Below are 11415 nucleotides of genomic sequence, written 5' to 3' on the forward strand. Positions count from 1 at the left end.
TTGAAACAGAAATATGGAAAACATCTAACATATAATTAAGTTGAAAAAAAATATCTCCTGGCAAGTATCCAGACATAGTTCCTCTGCTTGAATTACTGGAATAAGAGTTGAAAGTACATTGTAGAGTCCATAAGCTTTATAGACCATAATAATGACAATGCACCTCATAAAGGTTAAAATGTGTTTGTAACTTTAAGTATCACTATCCCCACAATACTGTGAAATTTATTAATCACTTAATCTCAATAAAAATTGTTTTTTTAAAAGAAAGTACATAGGCCTGGGTTCTAGTCTTACCTGGGTTTTGCCACTACTGTAACCTTGGACAAGACTCTGCCCCTTTCTGAATCTTGGTTGTTGTTTTGGGTGTTATTTTTTTCCTCTACAAGAGGGTTTTCGAATATGTTCCAGTTCTTTTTCATAGTTTAAAATTGAAAGATGGGAATGGGAGTGTAGCTTCAGTAATAGAACATCAACCTTGAGTGAAAAAGCCAACTGCAATTGCAAGGCCCTGAGTTCAAGCCCCACTAACAGCACAGAAAAGTAAAGGGGAAAAAAGAAAATTGTAGGATATTTGTTTGTAGGCAGAGTTTTACTATATAGCACAGGCTGGCTTTAAATATATCACTTCTGTTTCAATCTACTCAGTGCTGGAATTATAGCTGTGATGTCACACCTGATAAGTTCTAGGATTTTTTTTTTACCTCTCCTAGCATCTACTACTGTTGCTTTTAGTATCCACAAAGGTAAATTTACTTTTTTCTGCATACTTGGGATTTGGGGATTCTTCAGTGGAGAAAGCAATATTGTGAAATCCTTTCGATTTTGCAGGTTGGCTAAAATATATTTAGGACTACCTCCCAGTCCTCATAGAAATTATTCTCCAATTAAACACTTGAGAATGGCTGGTAGCAATGTTAACACTGCTGAGAGTGGCTCCTTTACACTGTATAGCAATGTATTCTTTTGTGTATCTTTTCACCAGCCAACATGCTCTAGAATGTAATTTGGCTGTGGTTCTTTTAAGTCTGTATCTCTTTGGCTTCTTAGCCTACCTAGAACATGTTCCTTTCTTTCCTCCTTATAAAAATCACAATTCATTTGTAAGATTCAAATTCATTTGTCAAAAATCCAGTTTCCCCAACAAAATCACCCATGAATCTTACGGGAATCAGGAAAAATAGAAAGGACGTGTGAATTTGCCACAGAATATAGTCTTTTGTATTTAGCTAAGAAATCTACCAGGCCTTTCTTTAAATTGCAATATTTTGAACATCCATTTGAAGAAAAGACTGAATACATCAATGATTACTTTAAGTCAGGTTGTATGATAATTGCTTAAACTTTTACCTGAACTCTGGCCTCAAGGAATGCAGCCAAAATTGAGAAATCTTTCCATCCTTTTGTAAAGGTTCAAAAGGAGCTCACTGTAGCCAGTTGCCAGTGGTTCACACCTGCAATCTTAGCTACTCAGGAGGCTGAAGTCTGAGGACAAGGTTTGAAGCCAGCCCAGAGAGACAAATCCAAGAAACTCTTATCCAAGTAACCTGAAAAAATGCTGGAAATGGAGGTGTGGCCCAAGAGGCAGAGCACCAGCCTTGAACCTACCTTGAACTTAAATCTATTGCCATCTTTCTTTGTGACTACCCCAAGTATCATGGATGAATTGCCTCTTTATATGCCTCTATTGCTATGAAATTCTAAGTTTCTTTTCTTTTTGTGATCTTCTTCCCAACCACAATAACTTTACTAAAAGAATTTCCTTAAGTTCCGTATGCATTTTGTCCATTCAATAAAGTTGATTTTGTTTTCATTAGTTTACAGAAAAGAAAGCTGAGGCTCAGTTGCATGGCCTAAGATGGCACCATTAAGAAAGGAGGGAAATTGGGTACTACTCAGGAGCCTGAGATCTGAGGATTGCAGTTTGAAGCCAGCCCAGGCAAAGAAGTAAGTCCCTGTGAGATTCTTATCTCCAGTTAACCACTCAAAAGCCAGAAGTGGCTCTGTGGCTCAAGTGGTAGAGTGCTAGCCTTGAGCAAAAAGAGGCCCAGGGATGAAGGGGGGGGGATGGGGGAGGAAAGAGGGGGATGGGAAGGGGAAACAAAGGAGGAGGCAACAATGCTTGATAAGAAATGTACTCGTTATCTTGCCCATGTAATTATATTTTCACAATAAAAAAAGAATGTTTTGCATTATCACAAACTACAAATGAAAATAAATGGTGATGGAACACCTTGGGAAATAAAAGAGGCCCAGGGACAAAGCCCAGGCCCTGAGTAAGGAGGCTAGGTCTGGCCACCACATGGTGGACTATAGGGCCTGGCATCTTGTCTTCATGCTTGGAGAAGAAAGCCCCCTGCCCATCACCTGTCCCCCAGGTGATTGGTGTGCCCGGATCCCTGGAGACAGGGGCAGGCACTTGGCTGATAGGTTACTGCATCTGTCAGTCCAGTGCCTGGGACTGGGAATTTCCTGTGGATCTGCCCCCAAGCTAAATTGGCTTGTTGGTATTGTTTTTGTTCTTTCTTTCCTCTTTAGCATGATTCCTGGCTGTGTTATGTGTATTTGCCTGTTGCAGGCCTTTGTTACAATTGGCAGCTTCCAGCCCGTTAACTGTATAATAAAGACTCCAATATTCTATATTTCAAAATGTGGCTTCTGGAATGATTCACCTTGTACTACCACAACTGAGAAAAAAAGAAAAGAGGGAAAGCTGAGCATTGATGGCTCAGGCTGGTAATCCTAGGTACTCCAGAGTTAAAATCTGAGGATCCAGGTTTGAAATCATCCCAGGAAGGAGAGTCCAGAGTCTGTGAGACTCAACTCCAATTAACCAGCAAAAACCCAGAAGTGAAGGTGTTGCTCATATGGGAGAGTGCTATACTTGAGGGAAAAAGCTAAAGGACAGCACCTAGGCCCTGAGTTGAAGCCCCAGTACAGGCACCAAAAAGAAAGAAAGGAGGAAAATTGATTTCCTCACAGGTCTATGTACTCTGAAGCCCAGCTCTGTAGATAACACTCAGAAGAGAACAGTCACTTTACTACTTGAGCGACAGGGGCACTTCCAGCTTGCTTCCTCTCCTCCCCTCACTTGTCCCCTCTCCTTCCCTCCCCTCCCTTCTCCACTTTCCTTCCCTTCCTCCTCCCCTTCCCCCCTCTTACACCTTCCCCTTCTCCCCTTCCCCCTCCTTCACTTTCCTCCCCTTCCCCCCTCCCTCCTTCAGTTTCCTCCCCCACACCTCTCCCCTCTTCTTCTCCTCCCCTCTTGGCCCTTCCCTCCTTCTGTCCCTCCCTCTCTCTCTTGCTAGCTTGCTCTCTCTCACTATCGCTATCGCTCTCCCTCTCCCTCCCCCCTCTCTTTCTCTCTCTTTCTTTGCTGGTTAATTGGGGAAAGGAGTCTCAAACTTTCTTGCCCAGGCTGGCTGATTTTCTTACCTTAGATCTCAGCCTAAGTAGCTAGGATTACAGGCCTAGGCTACCAGCACCCAACTCCCATTGTTTGTTTGTTTGTTTGTTTTTGGGTCCAGTTGGGCCTGGGCACTGTCCCTGAGCTTCTTTTGCTCAAAGCTAGCTCTCTATCCTTGGGCCATAGTGCCACTTCTGGTTTTTTCTTTGTATGGATACTGAGGAATTGAATCCAGGGCTTCATGCATGCTAGGAAAGCACTCTACCACTAAGCCACATTCCCAGTCCATGGCCTCAGATTTTTAACTTAGCTCCTGCATCTTTTTTGTGTGTGTGCCATTTCTGGGGCATGAACTCAGTGCCTGGGCACAGTCCCTCAGCACTTCAGCTCAAGGCAAGCACTCTACCACTTGAGCCACAGAGCCACTTTTGGTTTTCTGGGAGACTTTGCTGCCCAGTCTGGCTTTGAACTGTGATCCTCAGATCTCAGCCTCCTTAGTAGCTAGGATTACAGGCATGTGCCACCAGTGCCCAGCTTGGCTACTTCTCTTAAGTACCTAGGATTATAGCCATGCACTGCCATTCCTGGCTAGCCTCTAGTAATCTTTCATTCTTTATTTAGTGGCTAATTCTTTAACAAGCTACTCTTACTAAACTGTCACTGCAGGCTTCCTTTTCAAGAAGAAAGAAGTCAAGCTTCATTTTTTTTTGTTGGTCATGGAGCTTGAACTGTGGGCCTGAGTGCTGTCCCTGAGCTCTTTGAGACACTTCCACTTCCGGTTTTCTCGTGGTTAATTGGAGATAAGAGTCTCATGAATCTTCCTGCCTGGGCTGGCTTTGAACTGTGATCCTCAAATCTCAGCCTCCTGAGTAGCAAAGCCATCTGCGCCTGGTTTTCAAGGTTCATTTTTGATAAACAGAAAAGCAAAAAAAAAAAAATGTGTGAAAGGCCAAGATGCTTGGCTAAAGAGTGCCATATGCAAAGGAATGAACCCTTTGGGGGAATTCAGACTTGATGGTGGGGGAGGGTAATCTGCCTGCCAAATCCCTAAAGTGGCAGAATTTCCACATAGAAGGATATAATCCATGTGAGAATGGCAACTCTTCATTGGCCATTGTATCACATCAATTGTTCAATCCAGCAATACCTAAGAATGGGATTGCCTGCTAATACATCTCAAATTAACTGCCTGTTTGTGTTGTAGAATTCTATGTAGAGGATAATATAATATCCTTCCAGTGAGATACCCTCAAAGATCATTTTTACCTAGTTCCTGTCCTAAACAGACTGAATCCCAGTGAAATGACTTCTTTAAGATTTATTTCAGTGCTAGGCACTGCTGGCTCACTCCTGTAATCCTAGCTACTCAGGAGGCTGAGATCTTAGGATCATGTTTCAAAGCTAGCTCAGGCAGGAAAGGCCGTGATACTCTTATCTCCAATAAACCACCCCCAAACCCCAGAAATGGCACTGTAGCTCAAGTGGTAGTGCACTAGCCTTGAGTTGAAGAGATGAGGGACGGCACTCAGGCCCAGAGTTCAAACCCCATGATCGACAAAAAAAAAAAAAATTATTTTAGCTAGGTGCAGGAAGTAGAAGGGTGGTTCAAGTGATCGAGAGACAGCGTTGAGCCAAAAAGCTAAGGGATTGGGAGAGTGTGAGGGAAGAGACGACATTTTCCAAAGGAAAATGGGGATGGGGATGGGAGGAAAAAACTGGAAGAGAGAGAAGGAAGGAGTGATAATTGTCCAAAAGAAAGTTCACTCGTTACCTGACTTGTGTAACTGTAACCCCTCTGTACATCACCTTTATAATAACAATAAAAATGTTTAAAAGCTATGGGATAGTGCCCAGCTGCAGTACTGGCAAAAATGTTTTAGATGTTTACAATAATAACTTGTTCTTTTCTAGTCTCTTTTATGCTGCAGTACAGTAGCAACATTCTATTTCACCCCTCTACTGAAATGGAAAACAGCTTTATGGATTCAAAATTCTCACTCAATAGAATGTTACAGCCATCAGCAAAAAAAAAAAAAAAAAGCTAAGAGACCCAGGCCCTGAATTTAAGCCCCAAGACTGGGGGCTTAAACACACACTCACACATACACACACTCAACCTCTTCATCTACCTGAATGAGGCCCTCTGTTCAAATCTTCAGATCATGTCTGTTTCACTAAGTCACAAGCTACATGAAAAAGAGATTAGCTCTATGTGGAATCTTATCGGTATTGGGCTGGGAATGTAGCTTAGTGGTAGAGTGGTTCCCTAGCATGCATGAATACTTGGATTTGATTCATCAGTACCACATAAACAAACAAAAACCCGGATGTAGCACTGTGGATCCTTGCTATCCTTGAGCAAAAAAAGCTCAGGGACAGTGCTAAGGTTTTGAATTCAAGCCCCAAGACCAGCACACACACACAAAATCTATACTCTTTGAAAAACATATACTTCATAAATCCTCTCTCTCTCTCTCTCTCTCTCACACACACACATACACACACACACTCACACACTCACACACACACACATATAATAGAAACAAGGTACACAAAACAATACCTATATTAAATTTAATTGAATTCTAGAGCTAACAACGTAGTTTAATGTTAGAGTGCTTGCTTAAACAAGTGTGAGACTCTGGGTTCTAATCCCCAGCAATGGAAAAAATGTAATTTTTCAATGGAAATCATAAACAGAGCATGCAATTTGCTAGCTTCTTTGTTTCTCTCATCTCAAAATCCTGGTTTGCTGTGTCAACCTATCCTGGACTATTTATATCACAATCCTTGTTTAACTGAAGACCCTACATTGGAAGACCCACTTCAAACCAAACTTATGATTCTCAAGTTCTGACCTTGCCAACCACTCTCTGAGACATTGCCAAAGCCTAGCAGAGATGATATTTTCCTTTACTCACTAAGCAATAAACCCAGCTTTACCTTATTAACAGGCTACTTTGCTAGTATTTGGGGAAATCCCACAGAATATAAATATAAAGGGAAAACTTACAAGCAAGCAGAAAAGTAGAGTGCAGTGTCCCAATCTGTCATTGTCCTGTAGCATAAGCTGGTTATGGATGTTCTATAGGAATTAAAGTACAAATCCCAGCAAAGAGGGGCTTGAGTGGTTATCAGGCCAATTTCTGCCTCCACAGTGAGAAATGAGGCTCTGGAAAAATAGTGCTCCAGACAAACTGCCCAGTTTCTCTATGTAACAAGAAATGTATCATTGTTCTCCCAGATCATTTATGGAGTGTGCTTGCCCAGAATCAAGGTCTGCATACAAAGATAGCAACAGCCTTGTCTGCAGGAATGCTTACATCAACCAAAGACCTTGTCTTCAATTCAGAGTAGCCAGCTCTATGCTCAACTACTGAAAAGGGGATATAGTTGAGGTAGATTATTTGCATGGATGAACATGGGACACTGAAACTTGTTGAAATTGTTTGGGGTAAGTTGGGAGTAGGGTAAGGAAGAGATATGGAGGGGATGGGGTTAGTTGGGAAATGTATAGATGGTTAGAAGTGTCACAACAATAGCTCCTCCCCCTTATATACCTAATGTATGCTAATAAAAAACTATTCTCCTGATGCAACAACGAGAAGTATAAGTTATCATGTCCAAAACGAGCTTTACAACGTTGGTCGGGGGGGGGAGGAGCGGAGGAGAAGGGTTGGGATTGGGGGGGAGGGGGGAGGCTGGGAAGGGATGTGAAGGGTAAACCAAAGGAGGAGGCTGCAATGCTTGGTAAGAAATGTACGCATTATCCTGCCCATGTAATTGTAACCCCTCTGTACAGTATGTTCACAAATAAAAAATAAATAAATAAATTTAAAAAACTATTCTAATTTCTGAGGTGATTAATATGCTTGGCATATTGATTGTGGCCAGTTTCATAGACATCCACATAGGTGAAAATGGATCAAATTTTACACATTATTTATTCAGTTTACTTTTCTTTGCAGATCTGGAGATTCAACTCAGGGTCTCAAGCATGCTAGGAAAATGCTCTGCCACTTGAACCATGACCCCAGCTCTTCTTTCTTTTTTTCTTTCTCTTTTCATTTTTTGAGACTATATTACCCAATCTGGCCTTAAAGTTCTGGGTTCAAGTAATCTTTCTGCCTAGCCTTCTTCATAACTGAGACTATAGGTGAACACCACTGTGACCTGGATGAATTTTTTTTTTGGTCAGTCATGGGGCTTATAGTCTGGGCCTGGGCTCCGTCCTTCAGCTTTCAGATCAAGGCTAGCACCCTACCACTTGAGCCACAGTGCCACTTCTGGTTTTCTGGTGGTTAATTGGATATAAGAGTCTCACAGACTTTCCTGCCTAGCCTGGTTTTGAACTGTGATCCTCAGATCTCAGCCTCCTGAGTAGCTAGGATTACAGACATGAGCCACCCGTGCCCGGCCTGTATGAATTTTTTTACATTTAGTAAAAATTAAAGAAGCAAATGTTTGTTTAGGAAAACTTCCTTTACTGTGAAGTGTAGGGGCAACCCTCACCAACATCAGCAAGATTTTTCTTTTGTTGATGCTGGGAATGGAACCCTGCTAAGGCTAAGCAAGCTACCAGTAAGTAACCTGCTCAGCCTCAAAGTTGGCCTCAGAAAGAACACTTTGGCCAATACCAGAGATGCTAAGGCAAGAGCTAGGCAGTAAGGGAGGGGAAATAGGGTTGAAGTGAATGGGAGTCAATATCCCTGACCACAGAGAGATGTTATAAAGGGAAGGGGGTTACTATAGCTCTCTTCCTTCCTAACACTACCATATCCCATTAGGATCCTTAAATTCCAGAATAATACTTTTAACAGTACATGGATGTGCCAAGGTTGTGTTGGCCTATATCCAGTACCAAGTACCATAGATATTATGGAATGAATGGTATGTTATACAGACCTGATTCTAGAGAATGCAGTAGCATAAGTTATGCTCTAGGTGGCAGGATAAGTAAGTTCTTTATCCCTCTTCCTCAAAACTGTGATGAACCTTTTTCTAGCATTCATTATCTTCACCTGGAAAATAGGAGGTTTGTGCTCAATTATATCAATAGGCTTCCTTTGTGAGATTTACAGTGCAAGTTGGGACCCCTTTGGGAAGCTAATTTTGGGAAAGGGACTAAAGACATTCTTTTGGGTGGGCCCTGGTGGCTCATGCTTGCAATCCTAGCTACCAAGAAGGCTTAAATCCAAAAATGACAGTTGAGTGCTAGTTGGGAGAAAGAAATCTGAGAGATTCTAATCTCCAGTTAAACACAAAAAGCAAAAACTTTAGATGTGTCTCAAGTGGTAGAATACCAACTTTAAGTGAAGAAGCTGAGAGCTCAAGAAACCGAGTTTAAGCCCTGGTACTGGCATGCACGTGCACGCGCGCGCGCACACACACACACACACACACACACAACATTGTTTGGGATATAAGAGCTGGGAGGATTGACTCGTCTTTTAGACGGTGAACTTATGATGCAAGTTACAGAGTTAAAATGGATTGAGAGACTGTATATTCGACGTTTGTATATTCTACCTTCTTCTAATCTGTGATGGTGTGCTTATCACTCTAGGGAGGCAGCACAGCCAGAAGTATAAACAAGACAAAACATCTTTCAGTAGCATTGCAACAATGTAAGAAAAGAACTGGACTCAGCCAGCCAGGCTGGGTTTGAGCCACTTTCCAGCTCATTTGACCTTGGCCATTTACTACTACTCTCTCTGCCTCAGAATCTTTAGGATTTGGTTTGGTTTTGTGGTACAGAGACTAAACCCAGGGTCTCATACTTCCTAGACAAGCATTCTACCATTGAGCTACATCCCCAGCCCCAGAATCTTCACTTTTAACATATTGGGTGACAATATCCGCTATACCTCTGTTTCTCAGCCTCAGCATTAGTGACATTTTCACCCAAGTAATTTGTTGTTGGAGTTGTTTGGTGCTAAGATGTTTACCAACATCCCTGGTCTCTACTTATGGAGCTATTATAAGAAAGATCCATAGATGTAAAAAAAGAAACCTTATAGGAAAGTCAGTTCCTTAACCTAATTATGTCAAGCTAGGCAAATAAGTTACACCCAGAATCCTGGCCCTGAGAAGCCGTAGGATACCTGTCACCTCACTAATCCTATTGGTAACCTTTAGAGAAATCTGGACCTTTCTCTGCTAATTGTGGAAAAATATACTATCTCTACTATCTCATTTGTTCTCCTTTCTGTCTGCATTTTGGTGTCACAAACAGCTATTCTTGCTCTAGTTTTTTTTTTTTTTTCTTCCAAGAATTCCTGCTGGGCACTGATGGCTCACACCTGTAATCCTACCTATTCAGGAGGCTGAGATCTAGGATCACAGTTCAAAGTCAGCCCTGGCAGGAATGCCCATGAGACTCATCTCCAATAAACCACTCAGAAAACCGTAAGCGGAGCTGTGGATCAAGTCTTGAGCTGAAGAGCTGAGGGACAGCGTCCAGGCCCAGAGTTCAAGTCCCACACTAACAAAAAAAAATTTTCTTCCTTCCTTCCTTCCTTCCTTCCTTCCTTCCTTGCTTCCTTCCTTCTTTCCTTCCTTCCTTTCTTCCCTTTCTTCTTTCCTCCCTCCTTTTTTTCTTGTGCCAGAACTACTTCTTGAACTTAGGGCCTTATACTGGTGATTAGCTTTTACACTCAAGGCTGGTACTCTACCACTCAAGGCACAACTCCACTTTCAGCTTTTTGTTGATTAATTGGATATAAGAGTCTTAACCATTTTTCTTCCAGGGCTAGCTTTTAACCTTGATCCCCAGGTCTCAGCCCTCCTGAGTAGCTAGGATTATAGGAGTGAACCACTGGTTCCCAGTCTTGTTCTAGTTTTGTTATTAGTGCTTGGGGTGATAATAGTGGAGTTTTATTTTTTTTAATTATTGTTGTTATTGGTTTGCAGTGTTGTGGAGGTAGGTTCCTAGAAGCTCCTGAATGCTAGGAATCACTGTACCATGGAACCACACCCTCAGCCCCTCTTTCTGTAGCTTTTACCACTTGAAAACAAACTCACATTTCCTCCAAAGACCTGGATGTAATTTATGAGTTATTCACTTCTTTCCCATGAGTAACTTTTGATCAAAGGCAAGGATGCATTAATACTGATACTTGCCTGACAGGAACTGCCCACTCTCAATACAGCTTTACCTGTTCTCCCAGTCCAAGGCTGCCAAAGAATAATTGTCTTGGATTTCCTCCCTCCCACTCCTCCTCCCTGAATGCCAGCCAACCAGAAAGACTTCACAAGAGGCAGTGATGTGGCATGCTCTCAGAAATTCACTCCAATGCTTAAATCTGCTAATGCAAACTCATGTAGACACATTGACTTTCAGAAGTGTATGGAACTTTCAGAAGATCAGCTAGTTTATTTTTGGTTTTGTTTTGATTTTGGTGCAGATACTAGGGCTCACTTGGGCTTTTATTTTTCACGCAAGTTTGGTGATCTACCAGTTGAACCACAACTCCACTTCTGTTTTTTTGCAGATTAATAAGATCCTCAGATCTTATTCTTCCCAGTAGCTAAGATTACAAACATGAGCCATTGGTGCCTGCCTTAATTCTTTAACTTAATTATACTAAACTAGGCAAACAGTTACCCTAAAATCCTGTCACTGAAAGATACTGAGGCAACTGGAACCTCCCTAATCCCTCTGGGGATTTTGTTTCCTCTTTACCTACTTCAAGGGTCCCCTTCTGGGTTTGGGTGCTTGAGAGTGAACACTGATCTTCCCAATCAGACTGCTCTTCAAGTCAGGGTATGAAGCAGTTAGGCTTTTACTTAATACTTGCAATACCATTGTCTATACCAAGACTAGGATGATGTAAACTAAGTAAGTTTTCTAAACCAGGCACCAGTGGCTCACATTTGTTATCCTAGCTACTCAAGAGGTAAAGCACTAAATATCGAGGTTTCAAGCCAGCTAGAACTGAAGAGTCTTTTAAGACTATCTCCAATTATCCAGAACAACAAATTAAACTGGAGAGATGGCTCATGCAGTG

Source organism: Dipodomys ordii, unplaced genomic scaffold, assembly GCF_000151885.1.
Source record: "Dipodomys ordii isolate 6190 unplaced genomic scaffold, Dord_2.0 Scaffold187, whole genome shotgun sequence".
Lineage (NCBI taxonomy): Eukaryota > Metazoa > Chordata > Mammalia > Rodentia > Heteromyidae > Dipodomys > Dipodomys ordii.